Genomic DNA, 15,636 nt, shown 5'->3' with positions numbered 1-15,636 from the left:
CCCCATGATGATGATATTTGTTTTGTGCGAAAGTAGAAATTGAGTTGTAAAAAGGTTGAGCTGTATTGATTGTTTGTCTAGCAGCTTTAGCAGCATCCAATTTATAATCATAATCAGAGTGCTCTGTGCGTAGTGGATCAGCCACCCCAATCGCTATCGTACTCGATGAGGGATGTCCTGACAAAAAAATATATCTTTTTCTCTTAATTTTATGAATAAATTCAATATAAATCTAATTTTGTGAACCTAATATTAGGAATGTTCACTTTTTTGAAATTATTGTATTCATTCTTTAACTTAAAACAAATGAAAAAAGAGAGATATTAGTTTTGTATGAAATTTCTCTTTGATTATAAACTGTATCACACAACGACTACCTTGATGAATGTGTTGTTCTTGTTGAGAAATTTTTATGGGTACTAAAAATACAAGTTAGGTAGCGTATTATTCCACGTGTTATAATAAAGGTGGACGACAAGGTTGATATATCTTACTTCTTATGTATATTGATAAAAAAAAAAACAAAAAAACAAATTCATGAGTTATAAGTTGAGTGAAATAATAACACCATATGGTCGTGTTCGAATACATAAAAAATTGCTCGTTCCTGTTCATATCGATAGTATGCCAATAAAACAATAGTTAGCTTTGGTATTGTACAATGACAATTCCTAATTTTGATGCATTATTGTGTCATTTGTTTATGCCAACAAATAATGTTCGTCCTCACTCCTCTAGTTCCAGATTGGGTGCGGGCTTGCGTCTTGTGAATGGATTGAGGATATACACAAAAGAATAGGTAATGGGAATTTAGGTATGGGCAAGGCTGAGATCAAACAACCAATGCGGCAGAGGCGGCTTTGGGGGACCAAAAGGTGTAATTGTACATGGTTCCAAATTTATTTGAAAGGACTTTAATATTTATATTAAAAAAAAAAAACTAAAGAGAGTCGCAAGATTATAGCAAGCCGTATTACGCACGAAAGCCGTATTGTCTAAAGGGGTAAGATGAAGCTAAGGGTCCCGAGGTTAGCATTCAAAACTTTCTACGTACTTTTTTGAGATAGCATTTGGTCTTAGGATTGGTACTAATGAAGTGATCAAAGCCACTTCCTGTTCTCTAGCCGCGTCTAACCACTATGAGTCATTAGAAAAAGATCCAACTGTTTTTTTTAATAAAAGGGGACCAGCCGGTGACTTTGCCACGACAGTCCATTCTTCCAGGGGTAGGGAAGACTCACATAGGCATTTCAGCCTCCCTCTAGCCACCATCGTGCGATTCACCGGCGCTAGGAATCAAACTCAAGACATGTCGTGTGGAATACGGGTCTAAAATTCATCCCCAACCACTGGGTCACCCCATGGTGGTTGAAAAAGATCCAACTGAACCACCTGAAATTTAATTCTTTTTGTTTCTTCCAGTAACTCGTATAGGGAAAGAATGACACGTAGACTGCTATCAGAGTCTGAAATACTAGTAAATAATAACATAACCAACTTCCGTAAATAGCCAAACAAGGCATGCCCAAGTCGCTGATGCCTTAACTAAATCTTCTTAATCTTGTCACCATTCCCACTACGTACCTGATTTACTCTGCTAGGAGCCTAGGAGCCACATCGTCGACATAATACAACCCCTTTCTCTTAGTACCATGCCTAATTACAACCCTAGTTTGGATATCCGGAAGTAAGCAAAAAAATAGAAACATTAGTACGATATAACCCAATCGATCGATAATTTGACTGACTGATAGAAGATGATTTGATAATTCCGGAAGAAGCAAGGTATTGTGTAAGGATAAAGATGAGGTGAGTGCAATTGGACCAGCCTCTGATCTGAGATAATATTTCCATTGGCAGTGACAACACCCTCTGTTGGAGGATGAAATGAGGTGAGTACAATTGGACCAGCCTCTGATCCGAGATAATATTTCCATTGGCAGTGACAACACCCTCTGTTGGAGGATGAATCATGGATGAAAGAAAGACTCATCATGCGGCATGTGGTCACGATCTCTAGAAGCAATTTAGACATTTCCCGAATTTCCTGAATTATCTCGATCAACAGAGAGAGATACTTGATCAAAAAAAAGACAATATTGTCTTCTCTCCCATGGTTGCAGTAGGCTTAGGTTTAAGATTTTCAATGTCGATTGCCAAGAACAAGCCGCACGACAAGAATTAGGATTATTGTGCTACTTAAAAAACACGAAGAGGCACCGGGTAAATTTTGGTTCTGTGTAGGATTAATGATTGTCCAAAACACAAGACAATCAACGATGTGTAGGGCAATGACATCCAAGGAAGCTACATGACATGAATAGTATTTTGGGTTTACGTTTATTTTTTTTTTTTTTTTTTTTTTCCCCGAAAAGAGACAAGCCGTGACCGTTTTTTTTTTTTTTTTAATTTTTTTTTTATATAGAAAATCTTGATTGTATGAGTGAAATTTTATTGATAATAAAAAAATTTCCACTTAGTCAAGATAGATGTAAACCTAACCCTTCATAATACAAGAAGAAAAAAAAAAGAAAGATTGAAAACACATGAAAAGGAAGGGGGACATAATATTTTACCCTTCTAGAAACGAAAACAATAATGATACAAGGAAAAAAGAGGGGGGAGGGGGGCCTGCAACCTAACCCCTTCATGTCCAAACCTAAAAGTCTAAACCTGTAAAACAAATTAAGTTAGATCACAGGTTAAGAAAATAAAATAAGAAAGTGAGACAAACCTATATGTCGAGATGCACATTCATTTGAGAAGCGGAAGCCAGTAAAGCCAGCATAGTCTGAAAACAAAGCAGTACGAGCCACCAGCAAAGGGGAATCATGCCATACCAAAGTTGGAGAAGACGAACCTATATTAGCAAAGTTGTATGCAACAACATTCCCTTCGAAATATATGTGAGAGGTGTAGAAAGTCATCTTTCGAATGCGATCTAAAAAAATAGACCATTGCGTACGAAGAGGCCAAGGAGGGTCAAAAGCAGTCGATTGGAAAGCAAAAATAACACTAGAACAGTCACTTTCCAGCCAAAGACAATGCCATCCCTGCTGATATGCAAACTCTACATCAATAATAATTGCTGATAATTCTGCATAGAAAGAATTACAATGACCAATCTGATACCAAGATAAAAGTGTAAAACTTTTTTTCTTTTTTGACGGTACGAGAGAAATTTTATTGATAACGAAAAAGAAGTTACACTTTATCATTTTCCGAAGTTAAAGTTGGAGAAGACAAGCCCATGTTAGCAAAATTGTCCGCAACAAAATTTCCTTCATGATATATGTGAGATGCGTAGTAAGTCATTTTTCAAAAATGAAACACTCCCGGTATTGTTCACTTTTAACGAAAAACCATGTTTTTACCTTTCCCTGGTACTATTCACTATACCTTTATTTGTCATTTTTCATTAAAACTAAAATATTTTTAGACTTTTCGTTAGTTTTCATTTTTGTGAATGTGGTCCAAACAAATACACCATTGCTTACGAAGAGGCCGATGAGGATCAAAATCAGACGACTAAAAAGTGTAAAACTTGATGAGAGTTTTTGGGTTTGTATTTTTGTGTTGTATTCTTCTGTCAAGTACCAGTATAAGCATATCTAGGTACACGAAATCCCCAAATTACAAAGCTATAATAAATAGGGAAGTTGACTCACGCAGAACAACATGCTGGATGGTGGATCCACACCTAAGACTATCGTAATCATTGACGCATGGTTGAATTGCCCAACACTAACAGAACTATTGAAAGTGAACGTTGGCAAAAGACTTGGAGTAAGTGTCAGTTGACATGACGGTCAGCAAAGGTTTCCAAGAGTTGGAGCAATAGTGCATACTCTTTCACACAAACATAGCCCTCTATATTTGGTCACACCAACCTAATCCGTATGTATATTTTAGTGTACACAAAATATGGACCAGTGCATCACGTGTCATAATATAAATATAGGAATACTTCAAAAAAAAAACCTTCTTCCTGCTTCATTATGACATGTAATGTACTAACTTGTGTTATAGGTACATGGAAAAATCTCTCTTCTAAGGACTGTCAAATGTACATGGAAAAATCTCTCTTCTAAGGATTGTCAAATTTTATTGCCAATAGATGGTGGCAAAGAGGCACTGTTATAAATCGTGTTCGATTCCCCATTTAAAGTAGTGGTGAAATTAGATTGTTGATTTGAATTCATGCTTTGAACGTGTAATCAAGACTTACACAACTAATTAATTTGCAAAGTAGGCCAGTAATACTTGACCTATGAGAAGCTATATCAAATCATGATGTAAAACCCAAGAAATTAAATGAAATCATCATTTTCAGATGAACTAGTTTGGCTAAAATGCATCTGTTTTCAGCTTTCAACTTGCTTTTTGGAATGTACATAGCACTGGCCTACAAGTACTTTAGCTAGTGTTGGAAAATTTCTTCTGCATAATTTAGTCCAGTCAATTATTGATGGTCTCTCAGTGTTGGAAAATGGATGCATAGATGGGGAAAGAGATCCTCTCCGGATCTCTGTCCACCAAACTCAGTGAACCGGACCCTTAAAATTTGATCCAACGGCTAAAGTTATTATAACTTTTAAAGGGGCTCCTGTTTTTAGCTGTTTGATCAAATTTTAAAGGCCTGGATCACTGGATTTGATGGGAAAGATTCGGACCCATAGATAGCTTTCCATTGCCAATTATTACAAGCCTACCAATTGCTTACTCAGAAGTCCTACGGGACTTGGCATCAGTCAAGCACTAGTTTGTGTATCCAATATCTGTTATTTTCAAACACTAATGATGAGTTTAAATATACGAAGAAATAGCACTTAAAGTAGTCCATAATGATTTTTTTTTTTTTTTAAAGTGCAAGTAACAACTTTGGAATTTCTTTCAACTCACTCAATCAATGGTTCGAGATTACTCATTTCATCACTGAAAGCCTTCGGTAAAATCTCATTATAGACTTTGTGTAGGTCAACTGTCAAGCATCGATCGTCTACCATTGTTGCAAAATACTTAAGTCGCCGGTGTGAGAACACTTATGGTTTGTAACTCGGTATTTATAGGTGCCTTTATGGGTGTGCCCTTTGATCATAGAGTACAATATGGTGTTTTGTGCTCAAAGAGGTAAGCACAAATAAAAAAAATTTGTGCCTCTGTTCTGAAAAAGTTATCAGATGACTTTCCCCATCCATATTAGCCCAATTTTTGTTATTGTGCCCAATAGGTTATATTTTGAAAATGAAAATGTCAAAATTTGAAATAAATCAGAAAATTTCATAAAATCAAGATGGAACACACAACAAAATCCAATGTCTCAGCTGTAAGAAGGATCAAGTAGTAGAAATGGAAACATCACAATTCAGCAAAAAGATGTTCGCATGTTCCACAGACACAAACAAATTGTGCGCTACTGTCTATTTATAGACACTAAAAGTTTTTGTGCCTATATTTTGTCATACAATTGTCAGACCAATAATTATATATCTATATATATATATGCACTACTTGGCATGGCTTCGTGCCCAATAATGTGTTTGTGTCCATTTCTTTTTACACTGAGTACAATACATTGTATCCTTTATTGAATGGACACTGTTCCACCATATTAGTGTTCTCAAAGACACAAACTCTTCATTTGTGTACACCAAATCCCATATTTTTCGTAGTGTTTCAGCAACTTTTGGTAGGAACCTCACCAACCCAAAGTCACCTACATGTGCAATCATATCCTCATTGAGAAGAATATTGCTAGGTTTGAGGTTGCAATGAACTATTGGCGTCTCACAATGACGATGGAGATAATCCAATGCCATAGCAACATCAAAAACAATATTCAAACTCTGAGAAATTGTTAAGCTCCTTGGCCTCTCATTTGTCTCACCAATTGTATGAATTGGATATAGCCATTCCTCCAAGCTCCCGTTAGCCATGAACTCGTAAATTAAGGCCTTGAAGTCGTGACCGCGATAATCAAAACCAGAACATGCTGAGACTATCTTGACAAGATTACGGTGTCCAATATTTCGGAAAGCCTCGCACTCCTAAATAAAACTTTTGTAAGCCCTGCTAAATGAACATGGTTGAGTACCTTGATCGCAATTGTAGTTTAACCTTGCTCAAGTATTCCCTTATAAACGGACCCAAAACTGCCCATACCGACCAAGTTGGTTGAGGAGAATCCATTTGTTGCTCTTAGAAGACTTTGGTATGATACATCTGGGGAAGTTTGTCTAAATCACTTTAAGTGCGATCTTTTTTATCCCTCCGTGAGCAATAAAGGTACAAAAAGGTTAGTGCAAAAATAACTCCAAAAATCCCACAAATGAGAGAGAGAACCAATTTCATGGTTAAGCTCAATCCTTTCTTTTTTTGGATGCTGGAGAGTTGCACTTTGGCAAATGAAACTCAGATATGCCCCCAGAAAGCTTGCTATTTCCTTCAACTGATGTCGCCATTGCATTCTTGAACACTCCCTTGATCGGCAACATGCCCTCAAAATTGTTATAAGATAGATTCAGAGATTCCAAAAAATTCAAACGTTCTAAGAATTCTGGAATTGCTCCTGACAAGTTGTCAGAAAGATAGAATTCTGTAAGAACTCTTAGTGAACTCAAAGTTGATGGAATCGTCCCATGGAAGAAATTTCCATGCATGTCTAGATACTCTACTTTTATACAACTAACTACACTTGCTGGAATTTCACTGAATAACATGTTTTCAAAGATATCTATATACTCAAGATTTATTAAAATTCCTACGTCCTCTGGTAGGGAGCCGAGAAAATGATCTTGAGGTAAACTAAATATATACAAGTTCAACAGATCAATGATTTCTTGCGATATGATACCACTAAAACTGTTCTCACCAAGATATAAAAGCCTCAAATTCTGACACACTATTAAACTTGGCAGGATATTGCCTGGAAGTTGTTGCCTTCTAAGCTTAACTCATTTAATTGACTTAAATTTCCGAAAGAGGACGTAAGATTGCCAAAGAGAGAGAGTTCCTACTCACATTTAATAGATATAACTTGTGAACCTTTCCTACACCCGGGGGAATGTGACCTGATAATTGGTTCTCAGCATCCCCAAAACCTCCAAGCTAGCCAAATTTACAATCTCATTCGGGAAACTTATATTTTATTTTGTGCAAAATGGAAATCATTTATTTATTTTTATTTTTTATTTCTGAACGGATGGAAATCATTTTTAGAAATTAGATGTGGAAAAACACATAATTAACAATTTGACGAGTAACATGATGATACTAGAAATCAAGTAAACATAACAAAAGGCATGAATTATTCATGGAAATTGTGAAATCAGAAGAAATTTGTACATGTTACTTGAGTGTTTTGTAGTCATTGGAGTAGAGATAAACTACATCAAACCAACTATCCATAGCACTTACAATAAGTTTATTGAAACTGTTTTGATCAGTCAAAATTTTAAAAAATTAGTCAAAATTACCAATTATGATTAAGTTTACGGGACTCCATGGAATTCATGTTTAATTGCAGGACTAGATGCATCCATTTCATTCAAATCAAGAAATACAACGCAATCAAATAACAAAATACCTGAATTCGAAGATAAAGCCAGGGACTATAGAAAACTTCAAGTCTTGAAGAAATGGGAGCATAGCCTTGCTTTTTGCAACAAAACAATCCCTTTTTTCAGAAAATTACAGGAAGACAAATAAAATTTGAAACAAATTACTTCAATTGAATAGGGAATCTGCAAATTGCTACCACTCAATAATTTTGCAGATGCGGCAATTATGTTTCATTTCCCTGCAATAACAACAAGTACAATTCTGTAACCGTTCTCCCCACTAACCTAAAAGGCTAAACCCACTTCTTCAATTCCTTCTTATTTGTCAATCATAAACCAAGGGAACCTTATGACATTTCAACCTTAATTATCAATGTACCAAGTATATCGGAAATACATAAATAACGAAATTCCACTAACGAACTAAACAAATGGTCCTTCAATACATCCTTACAGAATCACAACTTACCTTCCAAATTGGACACAATGCAATAAGCAAGAATTGCAATGTTCTGAGACTTTTTCGGATCAAGCACACACCTAATTCAGAAAATTTCCCATAAAATTTGACAAAATGCAATAAACAATAATTAAATATCACTACTTACCTTCCAAAAGCGCAGACTTCATCATTGGTAACATTAGGCCCCCTCAACAAATTTCAAATTCTGCACACCAAATCAATCCGATCCAATGAGCAATAATATAATAAAAAGGCATACAGAGATCCAAAATGTTGAAATTACAATAAAAAATCAAATCATGCTTTAAAGAAATGCAACATATTCATGAAAAACTTGAAATTTTGAGAACAATTCGCTTCATTCATTAGAATCAAAGTGTGAACACGAAAGTTCCTTGAAACAAGAATCAAGAATAACGTGTACAAAATAATATTTTGTGTTTAATGATTTTGGGGTTACGATCTCTCTCAAATTTGGTCCTCTGATTCTATCTTCGTAGGGTGTAGGTTTGTGGATGAGTTGTTGATCCAAAGGGCCGTCGGGGCTTGATCTAAGGATGAACAGTTGATGAACGGATGAACACTTTCTTCAAGGGCCGTCGGGGCTTGATCTTGAATAATGGTTGTGTGGATTTCTTCAAGGGCTTTTTGGGCTTGATCTTGAAGGTTGATGGATTAGCGGATCTTCAAGGGCTTTTGGGCTTAATCTTGAAGAACGATTGGATGTGTGGATTTGTTGAGGTTGTTGATCCAAAGGGCCGTTGGGGCTTGATCTTAGGATGAACGGATGATGAACAATGAACACTTTCTTCAAGGGCCGTCGGGGCTTGATCTTGAGTTGGTGGAAGTTCTTCAAGGGCCGTTGGGGCTTGATCTTGAAGAACGATTGGACGAAGAACGAAGAGTGCTTTCTTGATCCTTCGGGATTTTCTTGAGAGCTTTAGAACTTAAGGCTTCAAGGTTTTGGTGTGTAGAGAAATGTATTTGTGAATTGGTTGATGCTTGATACCTTGATGGAGAAGCCTATTTATAGGCTTTGAGAATGAATCACCACCACAAAATATTTTTTTCCTTTCCAAGCACCATTGCCTAATTTTCCCACTTAATGCAATATTGAAATTGAAGTGGTGTAACTTATGGCCTAATTTCCCACTTAATACCATTTTAAACTTGAAGTGGTGTAACTTATGGCCTAATTTCCCACTTAACACCATTTTAAACTTGAAATGTGTATGCTTTGTCATTGCCCAAATGAGAAAAACTTGCTTTGATCCGTAATGGATTGAAGTGTGCTTGCCTTGTCATTGCCCAACATGAGAAGAAAAACTTGTTTTGATCCTCAATGGATTGAAATGTACTTGCCTTGTCATTGCCCAAAATGAGAAGAAAAACTTGTTTAATCCTTCAAGGGTATTTCTTCCTATTTTGTTGAGTCACACGCCATGTGTACAATTTGTACAACACGTGGCGTATGCCATGTATGCCTTGACACGTCAAAACTTTAATGCATTGGTGAACATTTTTTTTTTTTTTTTACTGAAATTTCGATGTCTACACAAAGTAAAGAGATTGAAGCCAAAATTTGAAACAAAAACCATAATCGAATTAACTAAATTATATCACTTGAAAAGGATAATCACTAAGAAATAAAACGGATTGAGAAGTACAATCATGACCTACGCCCAACTGCTTCGAGAAGAATAATTGCGTCGATTGCTTAGCTGACAAAAGGGTTTCATCAGGTAATGGCACTCCAGTCAAATCTAAGCCAGCTCCACCAATAGGTACTTCTTCATACTTAAAATCAATCTCTAGTTTATGTAAACATATTCAGTTATACAAATATCCAAATGTTATATAATTACTAATTTCCCAACAAAATTTCTCGATTATACAACACACAGAGCAGCTCAAATTGTTAAACATTAACCCAAAGAAAATATGGGAAAATTAAAAGACTTTTCCTTTTAATTTTCCCACCGTTTCTCAGGCACCTGAAATAAAATTCAGAAAACGGAAGCAGAATTAAAAGAAACCATCGATGGAGGGGGCGAGGTTGAGGCCAATGCCATCGCCGGGAAGCAAAGTGATGGGGTAGCGTTTGGAGGGTGAGGCTGCAGAGCAACTGATCTTACCCACTCTGCTTTCATCGACCGCTAAACAGAGAAAAAGGAGACAAAAATATAAAATAAAATAAAATAAATTCTCGTATAAATAAATTTGTAAAAGTGGGAAAATTGGCGGTGATTACAATTTGTAAAAGAAGCAACTAATCCTACCCACTCTGCTTCATCGATGGATAGCTCACTTGGTTTGCTAAAAATGTTGTATAAATAAATTTGAAACCCCTCATACCTTAAATTGGAATTTCGAAACTGAAAGACGAAGGCAAGACGACGACACTGTACGGTTTGCCGGCATTCGTACGAAAACAGCTCGCCGGAATTAGAAGACCTAGAACCTAGCCGCTTAGCACTTGAAATCGATTTGTTGGGTTCGAATTTTAAGTGTAGGAATTCGCTTTGCTGGTTTGAGGGTTTTAGGTTTCGAATATTTTTCTGTTAATTGCGAGCAACAGAGCTAAATGGGACGATGTTTTGCCAGATGAGGCGAAGAGGCGGAGGGGAAGATTCACTCACTCCAATCCTCCAAGAACCCATAATTTTTTCAATCCTTGGAACCCTAGAAAAATCACCAGAAGATTAATTTCTTTGGTAAAGAATTTTTAAAAATCTAAAGTAGGACAAATTGCTTACCTTCCGTATAGAGGGTACGTCGCGGTTCTCGCGTGTTACATCGAATTTGGGTGAACAGGTGGAAAAGCTATTTACAGAGTTGGCGGTGGTTTTGTTTGATTGAAGAATCTCGTTGAAAGATGAGGAATGCTGCTGCAATATTTCTATTTTGCAAATATTTGAGAAGAAGTTGATTGGTGTTAGTGTCGTGCCACTTTTACTTAAAAGTTGAAAAGAGTTTGAGTGGCAAAGCATAGAGATAAAATTGTCTACTAGTTGATGAGTTTTGTAAGTCTCTTAGAATGTGTTTGTTGTACCGGACTATCTCAGACTGAACTAGTTTTGGGGACTAAGTTTGACTTATTTAGATTAGATTAAGTCAGACTAAGTTAGTGAACTGTTTGATGCAGTGTCGGACTAAAAAATAGAATAATTAATAAATTATAATATTATAATATTTAATATATGTCTAATAATATTAAATTATGAGTTCAAGCTTTTCCTTCTATACACTCTTTTACAGTTCTACGTCTCTCTAGAATACTTTCTTCCTCTTTGGTTTCATTGCCATTATCTCCTTTCCTCCCATCTTTTTTCCTTCAAAATGCTTCAAAGTTCAATTCCATTTTTTTCTGCAAAACACTTCAAAACCATATTCCTGCAAAATCATCTCCAAAACTACTCTCTCTCCTCCCACTCTATCTCTCCATCTCTTTTTATCCCCAAAGCTACTCTCTCCCCTTCTCTATCCATTTTTCTCCGAAATTTTTTGGGAAAAAGAACAATTATCTGGGAGATTTCTAGGAAGTTTCAGGAATAAACAAGAATTTTTCTATTGAGATTGTTATTGTTATTGTGTTGCTTTTTCTTTTCAAATTTTGGTGGCTGGATTTTGAGATTTAAGGGTGGGATTGAGTTTCAGATCCGGGCATGGGTGGGCAAACAGAGTTGCCCAGAAGCATGCATGTAGACTTGCAATGCAAACATCGTATGCAGTTCTGGAAACAGGACTAGAAATCCCATGGTCTTTGAGGGGGTTCACTATGACCAGCTAATCCCATGGTTAATCGAGACGAGTGAAGGTTAATGTCATTAACGTTAGTCTCAGTGGGTAACAAATAGGGGACTGGACTAACATTTAATCCAGTCCAATCCAATGAGAGTTAGCGAGTGCAAACAAATGCGCCCTCAGTGTTTATCCTGACTTAGTACACTCCATTTGTTTATTTAAATGCATATATCTAGGATATTTTCATAAGATGTCGATGTGTAATTAAAGTTAAATAAAATTAAATGTATAATCTAAGGATTTATACGACAAATTTTTCATATAGGAATTAAAGTTATACATATGTAATTCTAAGGATTTATCTATATGAGCTATTAATCACTTGAACATATACCAGATTCAGTCAGCATGTATAATCTTAAAAGTATTATTCCTAATTTCTTAATTATTGAAAAATAAGGCCTTGTTTGGTCTCTAGGATTGGAATGGAATGGTTAAACTACTGTATACATGGTATATTAAAGATAGAGGTGAATGCTTTTTCATATTGAGGGGATTAGAAGGGGGATAAGACATGATGGAAAATAACCCCTTCTGATCCTTACCATTTTGGCAAATTGGAATGGAAAATAATCCATCTCCTACCTTCAAGTAACCCACAAATTTTTCATTTCTTTCGTCAACATTCCTTGAATATAGTGGGTTGTCCATTTCAATCCAATCTTAGAGACCAAATGGGGCCACAATTTTTTCATTTCTTTCCTGAACATACCTTGGATATAGGTCATATATATCAACATGCTTCAAATGTCTTAATTTACACCTTTCTTATGTTTACCACTTTTAAATATAGGTTACATGGCTTGATAACATTGCACATATGCACTGCACCGAACATAGATAAAAGTAGAAAGTTTCATGTCTGCACATGTGCTCCCTAAGCTGTTTTAGTGAAAAATTGCATGTCTGTACCTTTATTTCCTTCATTTATCTTCCTGTTTAAATTATGAGCCATGTATTAAATTTTCTCAACCTTTAAGATGTTTGCGGCTTCCTTACCATGATATTACACTTGGGGCTGCATGGCCTGAACTGTTCGTTGACCAAGGAAAATACTGGGATTTGCCGAGTCAATTTCCTTAGATATGTCATCACTTGTTTCCGAATCTGGATTGCGGTACCGCATTGGTGTACATAAAAACATCCAGGCAGTTAATTCCGTAGATTCTGCGCAAAGGCTGCCTTTTCTTATGGAAAAAGCCAAGGCAAAATGAGACACGAAAAGACATCATGATACATAAAGAAAAGGGTTGGTTTTGGCGGCCATCTTATGATGTGCGTCTTAAAAAACCCCATTCTTCAGTATCTAAAATTTTTGGTAATTTTACACGTTATTCATAATTTTTGGATAACTTGTATTATCTCATTACATTTTTGTTGGAAGTTTCATACCAATACTCAGGTGCAATATTGTATAACTTTTAGCTTATACATTTGCCTGTTTTTATACATGTATACATGTTTTGGTACCTCTTAGTGTCACTTATATTGTATGTGTAGTTTTCTACTTTAGTATTAAACCCAGTACATGTAATGAGTATGTCACCTCCTTTCATCTGTTCCGTGGTTGTAGATGTGCCTGCAGTAAAAGAAACATCATAAATAATAGTAATAAAATATAATTCTAGAGACTAAAGTTCTAACGGAACGATTCAATATTTTTGTTTTGTGTTTATGAGTCCAGGTCTGTTGCCGACAGTATGCAATCTCTTAGAGCACTTTCAGCGTTGGCTTTTGCTGGGGAACAGGCCAGCAAACAGGGCACGAAAGCTCAGCCTATTGACTCCAGTGTGTGGGAGTCCGAGGGACAGCGTAGGGCCCGAGCACTAGGCCTGTCACGAATTACCAGCCCGCGAGCCCGAAGGCTATCTGACGCAAGGCTGACGTCAACCAGGCGTCAAACCCTTTTTTTATTTTTTTTATGTCAGGCGCGTGCACTGCACCCGTGTGTGGGGGCACGTCACCTGACATGTTTTCAACGGATGGGGCCCGCGACGCAGTTTCAAATTGTTATCATTGGGAAGCCACGTGGCTTCTCATGGTTCGTTGGATCTTAACGGCAAGAAAATGTGGACCGTCAGATTTGCAATGGTAAAAAAACATAAAAAATCTTATTTAATATCAACCGTTGGATCTGAGATCAATGGTTGATATTATTCTCCTTTATAAATATAAAAAAAAAAGGTTTTAAAATTCAGAAATGTTACCGTTGTGCCACATGGCACAATCTGGAGTGTTGGAATTCAATTTTTTTAAAATCCAACGGCAGAGATTAATTAGTTGAATAAAAAATTTTAAAAAATTGTAAAAAATTTTAAAAAATCCGAAAAAAATTTAAATTTTTTTTTTTTTTTTAACTTTTCTATAAATACCTTTTCATTATCATCTACCTTACACCACAGCTTCTATCAAGGTTTACAGACTGGCTGGGCTAGCATATCTGACCCACAGCTTGGATGACTCCACGGGAAGGCTTTGCCCATTCTTGCTTTGTCATCTCTCCTTTTACGCTTCTCATCCTATTCTCTCTCATTTTGGGCCACCTGGAGATTGAATATTCCTTCTGATTGGTTAAACAATTCTTCCTCTTACTGATCAATTTCCCACATCATCCTTGAAGAAGAAGACATTGTAAAAATGAATCAGAAACTATGAATAATGATAGAGATATTGTTGACCGGTGCTTAATAGTTTTGGGATTGGTCAAGTATGGTACAAACAGTGCTCCCCTAACTTCCCAAGTGAGGGAAGCTCCTCGATTGGGGACTTGCAAGATCGAAGCCATTGAGTAATCACGAAACTTCCAAGTACCGAAGTGTGGTGTCGCCTTCACTTGCCTTCTCTGTCTTGTAAGTAGATGTGGCATCTTCTCTTGGAAGTACTTTTCCTTCATCCAAGAGTGGTATCTTTAGTTGGCGTTGACGCACAAGGTAATGTATCATTTTCATTTGAAGCTTACTTGTAGTTTCGGGTTTGGTCAAGTGCGATACAAACCATATAGTAGGAGTCCCCCAAGTCTCTAAGCGAGGAGATCTGCTGAAGGAGGTGACAGACAAGGTAAGCAATCAGGGCTCCAAGCAATCAATCTCAGATCGGTAGGTTGATCTTGGGTTCCGGCTGATTCTCTCATTCAGCAACAAAGATAAAGAGAAGAAACAGGGAGAAGAGATGATATGAGGTACTCTTTTTTTTTTGGAGAAGACGGACGAATCAGCATGTGCTTTGTTGTACTTGACTTTCCATAGGTGTATTCTTGAACTAGGCTGGAGGGTTTTCTGGTTTCCTCCAAAGGAGCGAGCCGACTCCAAGATTTGAGGGTCAAAACAAGTCCGTCAAACCTGGAGTATGTTCGAACCTGATGATATGAGATACTTTTGCTGTTTGACAAAATAGTAGATGTGGTATGGCGAAGCTTTGTTCTTCGACAACGGTGTTAGCAAAAAGTTGTTGAGGCTTCTCGATCTCTTCAATTAGAGCAATGATGCCGAGCTTGAGTTTTTTATTTTGTTGAAGTTTGCATGTTGAAACTTCATGGGTGGATCCTGTAGGTTGAAGTAGTGCTCCCTTAATTTCTTGAGTGAGGAAAACTTCTCGGTTGGGGACTTGAAAAATCCAAGGCACTGAGTAGTCGCGAAATTTCTGAGTACCAAGATGTAGTGGTATATGGTAAGAGTCCCCCAAGTCTCCAGTCGAGGGAGGTGTCTTGCTAGTAAGCAATTTTCCAAACAAAACTTCACCATTTTCTTTTCTAAGCGGTTGCCCAAAACTCCTCCTTCATATATATTTGGTATGAAAGTTGTTAGGCCCAAA

At 36.7% G+C, this 15,636-nt stretch overlaps 1 long non-coding RNA gene across 1 annotated transcript; it reads right to left on the bottom strand.

The window, feature by feature from the left end:
• Positions 1-9,856: 9,856 nt before the first annotated feature.
• LOC125479090 lies at positions 9,857-10,777 on the bottom strand. Its single transcript, XR_007259803.1, has 2 exons — positions 10,378-10,777; positions 9,857-10,178 (listed from the first exon to the last, which is right to left on the bottom strand). It is a non-coding gene; the product is annotated as an uncharacterized LOC125479090 (long non-coding RNA).
• Positions 10,778-15,636: the final 4,859 nt, after the last annotated feature.

The sequence above is a fragment of a genome, unplaced genomic scaffold (assembly GCF_019419815.1).
Source record: "Pyrus x bretschneideri cultivar Hongxiangsu unplaced genomic scaffold, Pyrus_bretschneideri_v1 Contig273, whole genome shotgun sequence".
Classification (NCBI taxonomy): Eukaryota; Viridiplantae; Streptophyta; class Magnoliopsida; order Rosales; family Rosaceae; genus Pyrus; species Pyrus x bretschneideri.
This window is presented reverse-complemented; position numbering and strand designations above follow the sequence as displayed.